The 16,256-nt window shown below is 41.7% G+C and overlaps 1 protein-coding gene across 2 annotated transcripts in view; it reads left to right on the top strand.

Moving 5' to 3' along the window:
- The window catches only part of RBFOX1 (RNA binding fox-1 homolog 1), a gene marked incomplete at both ends in the record, with an annotated part of 1,359,850 nt that overhangs the window by 867,469 nt on the left and 476,125 nt on the right, over positions 1-16,256 (top strand). The gene's annotated exons all lie outside the window — the stretch shown is intronic.

Below are 16,256 nucleotides of genomic sequence, written 5' to 3'. Positions count from 1 at the left end.
CTCTGAGGGGCTGTGACCCACGCAGGACCCACATCAGGGAAAGGACACCCCTGAAGAAAAGTGGCCTGAAGTTGACCCACGCTGGGGCAGGGACACCCCTGAAGGAACTGCAGCATGTGAAGGACCCATGCTGAAGCAGAAGAAAATGGGTAAGTAGCAAGGACTGGCAGAAAGAAACCATTACACACAGAGCCTCAACCTCCTCACATCACCTCGCTGAAAGAACTGAGATTAAGTGTAACATGGTGAAAACAAGGGAATTTAAGACTAGGAAGGAAGAGGAAATGTGTTTGGCTGAAGTTGAGCATAGGAAAGAGGGAGGAAAAACATTTATTTAAGTGTTCATTTAATTGTTCATGTTTGGGTTTTTTTCTCAATACCCGAATCAGTGATTAGAATTTTGTGTTAATTGACAATAAATTGAGTAAAATTCCCCTAGTCAGGACTGTTTTGCCTGCAACATACACTCTTTCTATGATGTCTGAGTAACAAACTTCCACAAAATTTTTAATGTTGGGTATTTTTTCCATAGAAATCATAGAATACCAGGTTGGAAGGGACCTCGAGGATCATCTGGTCCAACCTTTCTAGCACAATCTAGACGAGATGGCCCAGCACCGTGTCCAGCTGAGTCTTAAATGTGTTCGGCATAGCGGAGTCAACCACTTCCCTGGGGAGATTATTCCAATGACTGACTGTTCTCATCGTGAAAAATTCACCTCTCATGTCCAATCGGAGTCTCCCTGGGAGTAACTTGTGCCCGTTACCCCTTGTCCTCACCATATGACTCCTTGTAAAAAGGGAGTCTCCATCTTCTTTGTAGCTCCCCTTTAAGCACTGGGACATGGTGATGAGATCACGTCTAAGCCTCCTTTTCTCAAGGCTGAACAAACCCAGTTCTCTCAGCCTGTCCTCATACAGCAGGCTTCCCAGACCCTTGATCATCTTGGTGGCCTTTCTCTGGACCCCCTCCAGCCTGTCCACAGCTTTTTTGTACAGCGGGGATCAGAACTGTGCACAGTATTCCAGGTGTGGCCTGACAAGCGCCGAGTAGAGAGGGATAATGGCTTCTTTATCTCTGCTGGCGATGCCCTTTTTGATGCAACCCAGCACCCTATTGGCCTTCTTGGCCACAGCAGCACACTGGTCCCTCATGTTGAGCTTCCTGTCCACCAGGACCCCCAGGTCCCTCTCCACAGAGCTGCTCTCAGCCAGGTGGATCCCAGCCTGTGCTGCACTCCTGGATTATGTTTTCCCAGGTGCAAGACCTCACACTTGTCCTTGTTAAACTTCCTAAGGTTCTTGTTAGCCCACTCTTCCAGCCCATCCAGATCTTCCTGCAGGGTGGCTCTCCCTTCCAGAGTGTCTACTTCTGCACTCAGTCTGGTGTCATCTGCAAACTTCATCAGGCTACACTTGATCCCGTTATCCAGATCACTTATGAAGATATTGAATAGCGTTGGGCCCAATATCGATCCCTGGGAGACCCCACTTGTGACGGGTTGCCAGTTTGAGAAAGAGCCATTTACCATCACCCTTTGGGTGGTCAGCCAATTGGCCCGTCAGCCAATTCCTCACCCACTGCACAGACCACTTGTCCGGGCCATAACGCATCAGTTTCTCCAGGAGGAGGCCGTGGGGAACCGTATCGAAGGCCTTGGAGAAGTCCAGGTAGACAAAGTCCACTGCTTATCCCATGTCAACCGAGCAGGTTACTTTATCATAGAAGGCCACCAGATTTGTCAGGCACGATTTGCCTTTTGTGAAGCCGTGTTGGCTTTTCCCAATCACATGCTTCATTTGACTCGTGATGGCCCCCAGGAGGGTCCGTTCCATAACTTTCCTGGGGATTGAAGTAAGACTGATGGGCCTATAATTACCCAGATTCTCCTTTGAGCCCTTCTTGTAGATAGGGGTAACATTTGCCTTCCTCCAGCCCTCTGGGACATCCCCCGATCTCCACGACTTCTCGAAGATTATAGAGAGTGGCCCCACAATGACATCAGCCAGCTCTCTCAACGCCCTTGGGTGGATGGCGTCAGGGCACATCGATTTGTAGGAGTCAAGCTCCTGTAATAATTCACATAGTAACTCCTTCTTCACTGATGGTGGGTCTATGTTTTTGGTTCCTCCTGGATTTTCGTTCCCAACGCCTGGGATCCAACAGTGTTGGTAAAGACAGAGGTGAAGAAGGTGTTGAGAACCTCTGCCTTTTCAGCATTGTTGGTGACTGATTCACCTCTACTGTTTAACAGTGGGCCTATGTTTTTCTTCTGTTTCTGCTTGCAACTTACGTACCGGAAGAACCCTTTCTTGTTATTTTTGACGTCTCTGGCCAGTTCCAATTCAAGTTGAGCTTTTGCCTTTCTAACTGCGTCTCTGCACACTCTGGCAATGCTCTTGTAGTTCTCAGTGGACAATCTTCCACTTCTCCATCTCTGGTATGCATCTCTTGGTTTTAAGCAGACCCAGGAGCTCGTGGTTGAGCCAAGGGGGCCTCTTGCTCCGCTTACTTCCTTTTCTTTTATAGGGGATAAACTGGTTTTGTGCTTCCAAGAGAGCATTCTTGAAGAACTCCCAGCACTCACTCCCTCCTTTATCCTCCATGGAAGCTTCCCATGGAATCCCTCCCAACTGAGCTCTGAGCAAGCTGAAGTTTGCTCTTCTAAAATCTAGAACCCTTGTCTTGGTGCTGACCTTCAGCATGCTCAGCCAGATCCCGAACTCCACAATATTGTGATCACTGCAGCCAAGGTTGTTACTGACCGAGATATTACAAAGCAGGTTTTCTTGGTTTGTGAATAGCAGGTCCAGTAGTGCCTCCTTCCCGGTTGGCACATCTAACATTTGTAAGAGGAAACAGTCCTCTACGCATTCCAGGAACTTGATGGATGACATGCGAGCTGCTGTATTGTTCGTCCAGCAAATGTCTGGGTAGTTGAAGTCACCCATGAGAACCAGGTTCTGTTGACCAGAAGCTTGCGTTAGTGTCCCAAATATTACTTCATCGGCTTTACTGTTGTGGTTTGGAGGTCAGTAGCAGATGCCCACTGTAAGGTCCTGCTTGGAGACGACCCCTCTGATTTTAACCCAGAGGCATTCAATAGAGCACTCACAATCACCGTAGTTGACTTCGATACATTCAAGGTTTTCCTTAATATAGAGTGCGACTCCTCCACCTCTTTTTCTCTGTCTGTGTTTGCGAAACAGCCTATAACTGTCCATCGCAATTCCCCAGTCATGTGAGTTGTCTCATCATGTCTCAGTTACTCCTATGTTATCATAACCTTCTGACTGGGCACGGAGCTCCAGTTCCTCCTGCTTGTTTCCCAGACTGTGTGCGTTTGTATACATACACTTGAGGCGGTTGCTCCTCTGGTACACATCTTGGGAGACAGCTAAGGAACACCCATCGCCGCTCTGGTTGGCCTGACTTACTCCCCAGTTGGATGTGGTGGCATGAGCATTTATGTTTTGGACCCTACCCCCCGAGTCCTTCAGTTTAAAGCCCGCCTCACCAAGTTAGCCAGCCTGTTGCTGAAGATTCCCTTGCCCCTTCTAGGCAGGTGGATTCCATCCCTCCCTAGCATGTTATAGTCATGGAAGAACGCCTCATTGTCATAAAAGCCAAAACCCTCACGATGGCACCAGCCACGTAGCCAGGAGTTGATACGCATTATGCGCCTATTTCTGGCTACCCCCTTCCCTCGAACTGGCAAAATGGAGGAAAAGATAAGCTAGGCACCAATGTTTTTCACTTGCACCCCCAGGGCTTGAAAGTCTTCCTTGATTTTACCCAGGTTTCGGCTTTCACTGTCATTCATGCCTACATGAAATACTAACAATGGAGAATAATCTGTTTTCTTGATGAGTTGTGGCACCCTCTTGGCCACGTCTCGAAGGCCTCATCTGCTCCCGGAAGGCAGCATACCTCTCGTGACTCCCTGTCAGGTCGGCAGATGGGTGCCTCAGTACCCTTCAACAGAGAGTCACCCACTACGAGTACTTGTTTCTTTTTACGATGTCCACTGTGTGTTGCTGGTACAGTTTCCCCTTGCAGGGGGCTTTGCAGGCCTTGCTCATGGGTGTCCTCAGCTGTTAAGATTTCATATCTGTTGTTGATTTTGATGGTGGAGGTTGATGTGGAGTCCTGCTTTGGTTAGTCACCAGGGTCCAAGGTGCCTCATTCTCAGTGGTGTCTGCCACAGGAACATGGCTCTGAAGCCACCTATCTATCTCTGTCTCGGCTCCTCTAATACTGCGCAGCCTTTTGACTGTTTCCTGCAGTTCGGCCAACTGACGTGGCTCACTTTAAATCAAATCAGCATTTGAGTGAGAGGAGGGTGTTTCAGGAAGACAGAAGAGACCACGTTAGAGATTTATTATGACACAAGAAATGTATTTGTCATTTATTCTGCTTAGCATTCATCTAGAAAGACTTTTATTGTAATATTTTATTATTTTGCGTTAACAATAGGATGTTCTTCCCTAGGTTTGAGACTGTTACTAGTAGGAAGCATTTCAGCCACCTTTAAAAAGCAGCAATCTCAGTGAAGCCAGCTATTCAGTAATGAAGAAAAATGCTACAAAACACTTGAGATCAAAAGTGCTGCTTATCATTCATTTTAAAGCAATCTGTTGTTAGAAAACTAGAAATGTTATAATTACTCAGAAATGCATTGTGTGTCAACATCCAGCAGCATCCTTGAGTGCTTTGCCAATTGTGACCCTAAACCTGCTAGTTTTGCTCAGTTTATTTTACTAATTGTTACATGGAAATTCCATAGTCCCACTTGTGCCCTGTGGAGTCGATATTTCAGACAGCTGTAATAAGGACAAGGGATCTGTCCTCCTCAGGTTGGATGAGTAAACAGTGATGTAAATCTGTACTATTGCTGTTTTAGCCAGGACAGCCATCTTTTTGGGTTTGGGTTTTTTTTTTTAGCCTTATAGGCTGAGATGAGAAACTTTTTTCCATTCTCTGTAATGAACACAGGTGATGGAGCTCAAGGAAAAATACCATCCTTTTTCCCCATGCCTTTCACCAAAAGACCAGATCCAGTGGCCACTACTGTGTGCAAATAAGCCCATATTTGGACCTGCTACATAGAAAAAGCTGTCTAGCAGAACAAATGTATTCAGTTCTAGAAAAGAAGAAGAAATGGGCATTTATTCCCTGCTTTTTTACCTTTTTGCTTTTTCCTTTTATTCATTACTTCCCCCCCCCCCCCAAAAGCAAATGAATGTTTGAAGCTCTTTAACAGATGTTTTCTTATTTTACTCAGGTGGGATATTTATGATGCATTAGCCTCTTTTGTGTCATTTTATTTTGGCAGCTACATTCTGAACTAATTAGCACACTAGAGATCTCTCTAAATAGGAAGTACATGGGCAACCAGTGGTTAAGTATCTGATAGCATATTGCGGTGTCCATTGTGACTGAAATGGGAGACTGTGGCATGCTTGCGATCACTGCATGTGGCATAATTGCATCTCTGAAACACTGAGCCGTCAGTGCTCTGAAGTTTTTGTTTGTTCAACTTTATAAAGGAAACACCAAAGACCTCTTAAATTGTTGTGAATTATAATTTTGAATAAATTACACTATGCCGGCTAACTAATGTATATATTATGTTGTGAGTGTGCTTTATCAAAAATGACTGGAAGCATTTAAGCGTGTGTGTACATATTTTTATATGTATGTGTGTGTGCTTGCTGTGTGACTAAGATTCTGACTTTTTCTCTAACACGGCTGAAATTATTAGAATTGCATTTTACACGATGCTGGTATAGAAGTAAAGATGCAACAAACCAATTTTAAATTTATACTAGTAGATGGTTTTCTAGTAGAGCATTTTGTATTAACTTATTCCTATCAAGCATTTATCTATAGCATTACATCTGCAGTATTTGTCTTCCAAAAAGCATAAAGTTTACTGTCGTACTAAAAGCTAGAGTGTCTGATCACCTTTGTTAGCTATCCTGACCCATATTCCACCTGGTTGACTGTGAAATGTAGATGAAGATACTGGAAGTAACAGGGAAATATTTACTTATATTTTTCACCAAGAAGATGTGAGTGTGAGAGAGAAGGAGTTAGTGGAAGAGAAAGAGACTAGAGCAGAATGATTAAGGAAATAGCCAAGATGTAGGAGACTCAGAGTCCACAGCTGTTCTGCTTCATTTGGAGTAATTAGTTTTTAAAACTGAAAAAGCTCGGTAAAGGTGTCCCACTTTTCCAGCTCCAGCTGCATGTTTCTTCAGCAGTCTCTCCTGCCATGAGTCTTCTCAAGTGTCTCGCAGCATGTTTCCCCTCATGTGGCTCCTTCCCTAGCAGCTGATGCTCTTTCTAGATATGTCTGAGCCCAAGCACTATGTGCTGCTCTGACTAGCTGAAGTTCTGGCACATGGTGACTTGCTTACACTGGTGTCAGAGCCTTTTTGGACGCACTTGTGACTGGCTACCTAAACCCTGCAATGTATGGCCAACAGATATGTTAACTGATTGGATGCCCATGCATGAACTAATTGAGCATTCATGCATAAATTAGCTGGGTATTCATGCATACATTACTTAGGCACCCATGCATGCACTAATTAAACACTTATGCAAGAGCTACTGGGGTGCTCATATGTGAACTAACTGGGGACTCAGACATGAACTGCTTGGGCACTCGTGTAAATTAATTAGATGCTCATGCATGAATGTGGTAAACCATGCAATTTATGCCCAGTACCCATGATAGTTACTTCTTAAGTTGTACTGTATCTCATTCCTCTTACTTTTCCTCAAAACTGAAATACCTCCCACATTAAGCCTAGGCAAGAAGAATGAAGGTCTGCTTCTGCATATGTGCATATGCATGCTGATTTGTATCTGAGAGGACTGGAGAAGAGATGAAGCTTTCTATCTGCCAAAAGAAAGCACACAATTTTCTCCTACCTGACAATGGCCTTACTGGGCCATTGTCTGTAATGTTCAGTTAACTACCAAAATCCGATTGAGGGACTGATTATTTACCAGTGTCACTCTTTAAACTGTGGCATTGATAGAATAATTAAGGACAGTTCTGTTTCCATCCTTTTAAGGAATTAAGGTTTCTGTTTGTCTTCAGGGTCTAAAGTGAGCTGCATCATCTGAAGTGAGAATTTGTAAAACAAGAAAAAGTACCAAATATGAAACAAAAGCTTTTCTTTCATTTTTCTTGTCAATGCATAATGGATTTCTTGGAAGTGTTATTAGAGGAGCAGAAATATACAACCATTCAAAAAAAATTCTATTTGAACATAGGAATTTAAATTGCGTTAGCATTCTATCTGTCTGGCTGTTTATCTTTTGACATGTAGCAATTGCTGTTTATAGATGAATATAGAAAGCAAAAGTAACACAGCCTTTCTACAGGAAAAGTAACTCCCTTGTCTTCTTAGAAATTTATTGGTGATTTGGCAAGAGGATTTCTACTTTTTCTAGGCTCTTTGATCCAAAGATTTATGTGACTGTAACCTTGAATGCCATTAAAAAAGGGTGCAGCCATCACTTTGCCATGTTTGAACTAGTTCTCTTCAGAGACCTGTTTTTAGTTAGGTTAGATAATTCTGAAAGAACCTGAGCCAAATCACAGTATATCTGAACTACAGCATAAAAGCAAAATTAGGTTCAGTATGTTTTTGTTGGTAGCACTTCATTGTGAGAAGCACATGAAATGTTTGAACTCAAAGGTTGAGTTCAGTAGAAATATCAAGAGACAGTCTTTTATAATTTGGGAAAGATTTTAATATCCACCATGTAATTTCTCCTTTTCCTCACTGAAATGTATGTTGACTCACTCTTCTGATCCTCTACTTGAATAGGCCAAGAGACTTAATTATTTTTTTTGCAGCTTTTGACTATAAATCAGTGCCCTTTCATACTAGGCCATTGACATATACTTCATAAAAGGTGCAAGGGAAGAAATTTTTCTTTATTAATCATGGTGAAAACAGAGAAGCTTTCCACCCCAGTGATGACAGTTGTGTAACTAAAAGGCAGCAGGAGTTTTTGCACTCTGCAGCTTCTGACACACTCCAGAGTTATTTAATAGATCAGTGTCAGCCTTGAACTGTTCTCTCCAGCGATAGTATCATTATCTTTATAAAATGCAACTGGATGGTGTTTGTCTAAAGTGGCAAAATTTAATCTCAGTTTTGCAACAATTTTTTATATGCTTGTGCCGCCAGCCCTCCCATTTGATAAATAATTTGTTTCCTCATGTTCTGTATTTTCATACGAAAGTTAAACCTTCGTGTTTGTTTGGTGTTGTGTTAATGGCTTTATTTTGTCCTGAATGCAGCACAGCTTTTTGGGGAAATAAGGTTTATGAAATCACGTTACTTACTATTTCTGCTATGTCTGTGTGGATATGCCTCTGAACTGGGTGAGTGTGATGACATAAGATTTCAGACATTTTAAGTAACTTTCACAGTTCAAATTCCTGCAGATTTCAGGAAACACGTGGCTGTAGCACTAAGAATTACTCTGTAAGTCCATCAAATGAGGGTAAGTGTCCTGGTTTCAGCTGAGATAGCGTTGATTTTTTCTTCCTAGTAGCTGGTATAGTGCTGTGGTTTGGATTTAGGATGAGAATAATGTTGATAACACACTGATGGTTTAGTTGTTGCTAATCAGTGCTTACACCAGTCAGGGACTTTTCAGCTTCCCATGCTCTGCCCGGTGCACAAGAAGCTGGGAGGGGGCACAGCCAGGACAGCTGACCCCGACTGGCCAAAGGGCTACTGCGTACCGTATGGCGTCATGCTCAGTATATAAACAGGGCAGAGTTGGCCGGGGGGCAGCAATCACTGCTCGGGGACGGGCTGGGCATCGGTCGGCAGGTGGTGAGCCAATTTTATAGTGTATCACTTGCTTTGTATATTATTATTGTATTATTACTATTACTACTATTCTATTTCATTTTACTTCAATTATTAAACTGTTCTTATCTCAACCCACGAGTTTTCTGACTTTCACCCTACCAATTCTCTGCCCCATCCCACTGGGGTGTGGGGGGGTGAGCAAGTGGCTGTGTAGTGCTTAGTTGCTGGCTGGGGTTAAACCACAACAGTAAGCTTGAAGTATGATCTTACACTTTAGTAAGTATCAAATAATACATATGGGAAACGTATATATCAGCAGTTTACAGTCCCAGAAAATCTTCACGTACTACTTATTCCTTCCAAGATACCCAGGTCAAGCAAAACCAAAACTCTAATCCATAGGTTACCAGATCTCCTTTGTTCCTGAACTTAGTAACTACTTACATTACTTTCTGTGGCTTCTTAGCCCATAAATTGGTATATTGTTGGAGACAAGGCAGAGCAGTTTCAGTCTGAGTCTGTCAAGAAAAAATATTATTTTAGACTTACTGATCAATCTCTGCACTCTAGCTTTCCTTCAAACTAAGGGACTCATTCATTTGGTTACTGTGTATAGGAAATGTACCGGTATAAAGGCAACAACATGATAAAGGAACCGAACTGATAGATGATCCAACAAGGACAGATGCTTTGCTGGATCTCACACTCAGAAACAAGGAAGGGCTTGTTGGGTATATAAAGGTCAAAGGTATCCTTGGCTGCAGTGACCATGAGACGGTGGAGTTTGGGGTCCTGAGAAGAGAGAGCAGGGCAAAAAGTAGGATCACCACCCTTGACTTCAGGAAAGCAGACTTTCGCCTCTTCCAGAGAAGAAGGATCTGCTTGGAAGAGTCCCATGGGAATAGGCCCTGGAGGGAGGAGGGGTCCAAGAAAGCTGTCTAATATAAAAGGATCATCTCCTCCAATCCCAATAGCAGTCCATCCCAACAAGCAGGGAGTCATGCAAAAATGCCAAGAGGCTCGCACAGATGAACAAGGAGGTCCTGACAAAACTCAAGCACAAAAGGGAAGTATAGAGAAGGTGAAAGCAGGAACAGGTCACCTGGGAATAATACAGAGACACTGTCCAGGCATGCAGAGATACGGTCAGGAAAGCCAAAGCCCACCTGGAGTTGAATCTGGCAGGGGATGTCAAAGGCAACAAGAAGGGCTTCTGTAAGTACCTAAGTGGCAAAAGGAAGGCTAGGGAAAGTGTGGGCCCGCAGCTGAATGGGGCAGGGGCCCTGGTGACACAGGACATGGAGAAGGCTGAGATACTGAAGGCCTTCTTCACTAGTAAGACCAGTCTTCAGCAATCCAAGGCCCTGGAAGCTGCAGGGACGGTCTGGGGCAAGGAAGATAAACCCTTGGTGGAAGAGGATCAAGTTAGAGAATGCTTAGGCAAACTGGACATCCATAAGTCCATGGGCCCTGATGGGATGCACTCGTGCATGCTGAGGGAGCCAGCTGATGTCATTGCAAGGCCATTCTCTATCATCTTTGAACAATCGTGGCAAGTGGGGGAGATGCCGGAAGACTGGAGGAAAGCAAATGTGATTCCTGTCTTCAAAAAGGGCAAGAAGAAGGACCCAGGGAACTACAGGCAGGTCAGCCTCACCTCGATCCCTGGGAAGGCGATGGGGCAACTAATCCTGGGAACCATTTCCAGGCACACGAAGGAGTAGAAGGTGAATGGGAGTAGTCGGCATGGATTCACCAAGAGGATTCTTGGTCATGCTTAACTAACGTCCAGTTGTGCTTAACCAACCTGATGACTTTCTATAATGAAAGCTTGGTAGATGAAGGTAGAGCAGTAAATATCGCCTACCTTGACTTCAGGAAGGTTTTCAACACTGTCTTCCATCAGATCCTCCTAGAGAAGCTAATGAAGTATGGGCTGGGTGAGAAAACAGCAAAGTAGATTGAAAAAACTGGCTGAATGACTGGCCTCAGAGGGTGGTGATCAGTGGCATGAAGTCTAGTTGGAGGCCAATAACTAGCGATGTATCGCAGGGGTCCATACCGGGTCCGATCCTGTTTACCATCTTCATTAATGATCTGATTGATGGGACAAAGTGTACCCTCAGCAAGTTTGCTAATAACACAAAACTGGGAGGAGTGGCTGATATGCCAGAGGGTCATGCTGCCATCCCGGAGAGACCTTGACAGGCTGGAGAAATGGACTGACAGGAACCTCATGAATTTCAACAAAGGGAAGTGCAAAGTCCCACACCCGGGGAGGAACAACTCTAGGCACCAGGCCACACTGGGGGCCGTCCAGCTGGAAAGCAGTTTTGCAGAAAAGGCCCTGGGGGTCCTGATGGACACCAAGTTGAATATGAGCCAGCAACGTGCCCTTGCCATGTGGAAGGCTAGTGGTATACTGCGCTGCATTAGGATAAGCGTTGCCTGCAGGTCGAAGGAGGTGATCCTTCCCGTCTGCTCAGCACTGGTGGGGCCACAGCTGGAGTACTGTGTCCAGTTCTGGGCTACCCAGTATAAGAAATGTATGGTGCAACTGGAGAGAGTCCAGTGAAGGGCCACAAGGATGATTAAGGTTCTCAAGTATCTCTCATATCGGGAAAGGCTGAGAGAGCTGGGACTGCTTAGCCTGGGGAAGAGAAGGCTCAGGGGGAATCTCATCAATGTGTGCAAAAATCTGAAGGGAGGCTATAGAGGAGATGCAGCCAGGCTCTCTTCAGTGGTGTCCAGTGACAGGACCAGAGGCAGCAGGCACAAATGGAAACAGAGGAGGTTCTGTCTCAACATCAGGAAACACTTTTTCATGGTGAGAGTGACTGAGCACTGGCACAGGTTGCCCAGGGAGGCTGTGCAGTCTCCATTCTTGGAGATAGTCAAAAGCCATCTGGACGTGGTCCAGCTCTAGATGGCCCTGCTTGAGCAGGTGGGTTGAACCAGATGACTTCCAGAGGTCCCTTTCAACCTCAGCCATTCTGTGACTGTGATAATGCATCCTCTGAGATGTAAAGCAGCTTCAAATTGTATAATGGTTTTGTAATATTACAGCTACATAAAACTAATATAAAAAGATATAGTTGTTTTACATCGCTAAAAGGAATGCATGTTAAGTGATTGCTGTTTTTTTTAAAGTGTGTTGATGATGATACAGACTTTGTGGCAATAAGTGTTGCAAGCAGAACCGTTGTTCAGATTCTGTTGGTATCTAGTGTATGAAATTGCCAGCTGAAGGAATATAAGTACTAAATCTAAAACTGGACACATTTGCTGTTTTGACACTTAAATTATGCTTTTTATCACGAGTCCATTTAACATTGAGGTTATTCATTAGTGTAGGCTTCACCTTCCTTCTCCATTTCCTGAACGATGGAGATAATGGGATTGATTGTAAAGTTATTTAAGTGTTGTTATAAGTCAGAGGTGTGTCAAGTGGAGTTAATGATGTTACATTCATGCAAGTGAAGTGAGAATCGGTAAATTGAGTATAGGAAAAATGCAGTAGGCTAGGAGAGCAAAGACTGAAAAGTAGGATAAATCTTGGTAGTGAGAATGTAAAATTAAAAAAATGTATCCTATGGAAGGAAATATCATATGAGCTAGCTCCTCTGGTTTGTCTTGTTCCTAAAAATTCTCAGTATCTCCCACCTGGCTAAACTTGACTGTGCACTGCATACCACACCAGGCTAATTTAAGATGTACCGTTTTGAAAAATGTATTTTAAAATATTTCTATGATGTATATAAGGGAAATTGTAACAAACTGGGCTTTCAAAGCTATTTGTCTCATTTCTTTGATTATTATTTTTGCTAGTGTTTGTTCAAAATTCCCAGTGCTATAGCTTTTTATAACGAGGCATGTAAACAGTGAAAATGTTAAAGAAATTACATTGCTGAAAAAAAAGAAAAAAATCAAAATATAGTTTAAAATTATGTCTGCACATCATTTTACTATTTGCATTAAAAGATAACCATATCAAGTCTGGTCAAGGATCAGTGAATAATAACCTCATTTCCAAAAGATCAGTGTTGTTATTTTGTGTTTTAGTGTCTTATCAGTTCTCCATGTTAGCAGGTTTTCTCATCTTCCTCTCCAGGGCACAATTGCTCTCCTTCATTATTTCTCCCTTCTGTTAGGTTTTTGCTCTGCTTTTTATACACCTGCTAAGTCATTTCCCACTCTCACAATTAACACTTAATTATCTGACTACTGAAAAGGATAGTAAGAGGCACTCACAGTGTGCAAAATAATATTTGAACTTGTTCTGCCAATTGCATGCATAAAAATAATTTATCTGGCTGCTTCATTGCTGACAAAACTTGAAGCACTTTATTCCTCTTTAAACATGCTATGCCATTTATATGTTTCAGTTACAGTAAATCTTGTTTCATTCATCATTTTCAAACATATGCATAAAAAGCAATAGCCATTCTTCAATTCCTTGTAACTACGTATGAAATAAATACTGTGCAAGTCCCTTTTCATGGTATTTTTTTAGAATTTCAACTTAGCACATACAAAAGTGTTAATTCGTTGTATCTTTGGAGAATGGTGGTAATTTTTTCAGTTACTTTGGAAAATGGAAGCATAGATGATATATTATGAAACTACACAACCATACACATACCTTACTAACACTTTAGTAAGATTATTTCCCAGCTGAGCATTTTAGACTCTTTTCCCAATGTGACTGAGGTCAGGGATGATGGTAAATAATGGACATACAGAAGACTGAATTCCTCTAAGAACTCCAGTGCATAATTTGGGGGTGGTTGTTTTTGCCTGTTTTTTTTTTTTTTTGTGAGTCTGTGCATACTTGGTGGTGGAAGCTCCCTTTTACTTTACGTGCTGCCAAGTCTCGCGTCCTGAGAGAAAATACGACTGTAAGTTTGGTTCAGCAAATGGAGGCCTCTGTGCTGCTGTAAGCGTGAATCTCTGAACGCTGACAGGGGCTGTGAACTGGCAGGTTCACTGACAGCCCACTGACTGTGTGGCAGCCTGACTTTCAGATAGTATCCAAGAGTATGTGGACCTGTGTTTAATTCCTGAGGATGAAATTTAAGATTCAGCATTAGCTCTAGATCTGGTAGGAGATTCCTGAGACAGATCCATGCTTTTAGCCTTGATGGGATCATTCAGTGGATCTTTTGGATGTAGTGGAATATACTGCTTTGGCACTAGCAGGGCTTTGGTCTAGTGACAGATCTGTGTTTTGCAGCTGTAATGGATAGCACTGATGGAAGAATCAACACAAATAAAGGTAGTTTGTTCATATAGAGCACCTTTAAGAAGTACTGAAAAAAAAGGTTAAGAGTTTTTGGGTCCAGTTTTTTGAAATTGTGAAATTCTTTTTTTAATATAAGCTGTTCAATCATGTCTTGGTGGACTGATCTCATCAGATTTTATAATTTACCCTGAGATATTTTGGTAGGAGTTGTCCAAGGAAAACTCCAGAGATGCAGCAAATGACATTCAATTGTGGTATCATTTGATATGTCTTACCACGACTTTGGGTTAGACAAGAAATTAAAGCTGTATCCATGAATATAGTTTTCAAAGGAAGCGACAGTGTGAGGCTTAGCACCGTGACCAGTTCCCACCAAGAATAACGGCATTTCTAATATCCTTCTTTCCTATATTAACCTTCTGTGATTTCTGTGTTGTCTGTTGTACTATTACATTTTATATCTCATTTAAGATATCTAATGAAATGTAGTTATTAGAAAGGAATAGAAACTCTTTTGGTAGCATTGCATTGTAATTATTGAAAGATTATCCAAATTATCTGCTTGAAGAACATGAAGTGTGAGGTAAATACATCAAATAGTTTTATATTCACTTTTTAATGACCTTGTTTCCCCAGGCACGTAAAATTTTCCATTAAAAAAAGAGAAAAGTATAGCTTTTCAGGCAAATTATTTTTCACATTTGGGAATCTAGTGTGGGTGAGACAGTTTCTCTTTTAGTCTTTTTTTTTTTTTTTTTTTTTTTTTTTTTTTTAAATTAAGTCACTCATAATTACTTATAGAAGCATACTAAATTACCTTGCCAGATTATGAATAAGTGTTCTGGGTAGAAATCTATAACAAAAAAATAAATAGATGGTTATTGCGAGAAGAAACTTTTTCATGATCCTAGATTAAAAGAATAATGGTTTTATATTCTAAACAGTTTTGTAAAGTGTTTCACTTACTTGCAAAACATGCTTTTTTCCAGCAGGTTTAAAAATCCAGCTGTGAGGGAAAAAGGACTGCAAGGTGTCAAAATAATTTAATTTTTCCTTAAAAAACGAAGTGCTATCCACTTCAACTTTTCTCATATTTAGAGGATCTTGTAGCCTGCTTGCATAACTATTGCATGAAAAAATGTGGTACTAGTGGGTTGTTTTTCTTTTTAACTATTCATTATTTATGAAGTGTAGAGAAAAATAGTTACAAATGATTGTTTCAGGGAATTTCCTGTAGCTGTACTATTTTGTTCAAAGGATTTGCTCATACTAGTTTAATTCCAATATGAAAAGTTAAAGCTCCTCTTGTCATGACTTACATTTTAAAAAAAAAAAGTACTACATGTCTTTATATACATATATATAGGACAAGTATATCGGTTGAAAAAATCCCCTATTTGTTTAATATTAACTTATGATATGTGCCAAACATTTGTTATCTTGGTGATGTTTTCTTATTTTGCCTTTACTGTTGCTTGAATGCACATGAACTGTGTTGCAGCAGATAATTCTGTACTCTAAATGTGCTGTTTGATGTATACTCTAAAAGGTATTTATCTAGCAAGTGCTGGTTACATGAATAGGTGTCTGTGTTCGATAGCCTAAGTGACTTCTCAGAGTTGTTTCATTCCATTTAGAAAGACTGGTTTATGTGAACAAGTCTTACACATGAAGACTTACTACTTCTGTGTCCAAAATTGTGTATTTGCAAATGTGTATAAACATATTTTCAAATAAGTTTTTGAAGATAAATGTCATATTCTATATTTTTCACTCCATTAAGAAGAAAATAATAATTCCTGTCCTTAGGGAAGCGTTAGGTGTGAGAGTCCCTGCTCCACTATCTTGCCAAGTGCTGCAAAAGTATCATTCTGGCTCTGGGATTTCTCAGTAGAAGACACTATACTGAGTCCCAAAATGACTACTGTTCCATATAAAGCACAAAATTCAACTTATTCGAACAGTTAAAATTGTATACCCTATACCTGGTTTTGGTTTTCAAATATTATTTTTACAACAAATGTCCTTTATGCCAGTCATAGTATAAATTGCAAGGCAAGTTGGAAGTACAGTGAATAGAAATTCTGCTACATGTTTCAACTTAAAAAGAATTCCTCTGTGAATTGGAATTCCAACTCCCATTTGTGGCCTTAAAAGTCGT

This window comes from Platalea leucorodia (genome assembly GCF_965183815.1).
Source record: "Platalea leucorodia genome assembly, chromosome: 5".
NCBI classification, from domain to species: Eukaryota; Metazoa; Chordata; class Aves; order Pelecaniformes; family Threskiornithidae; genus Platalea; species Platalea leucorodia.
This window is presented reverse-complemented; position numbering and strand designations above follow the sequence as displayed.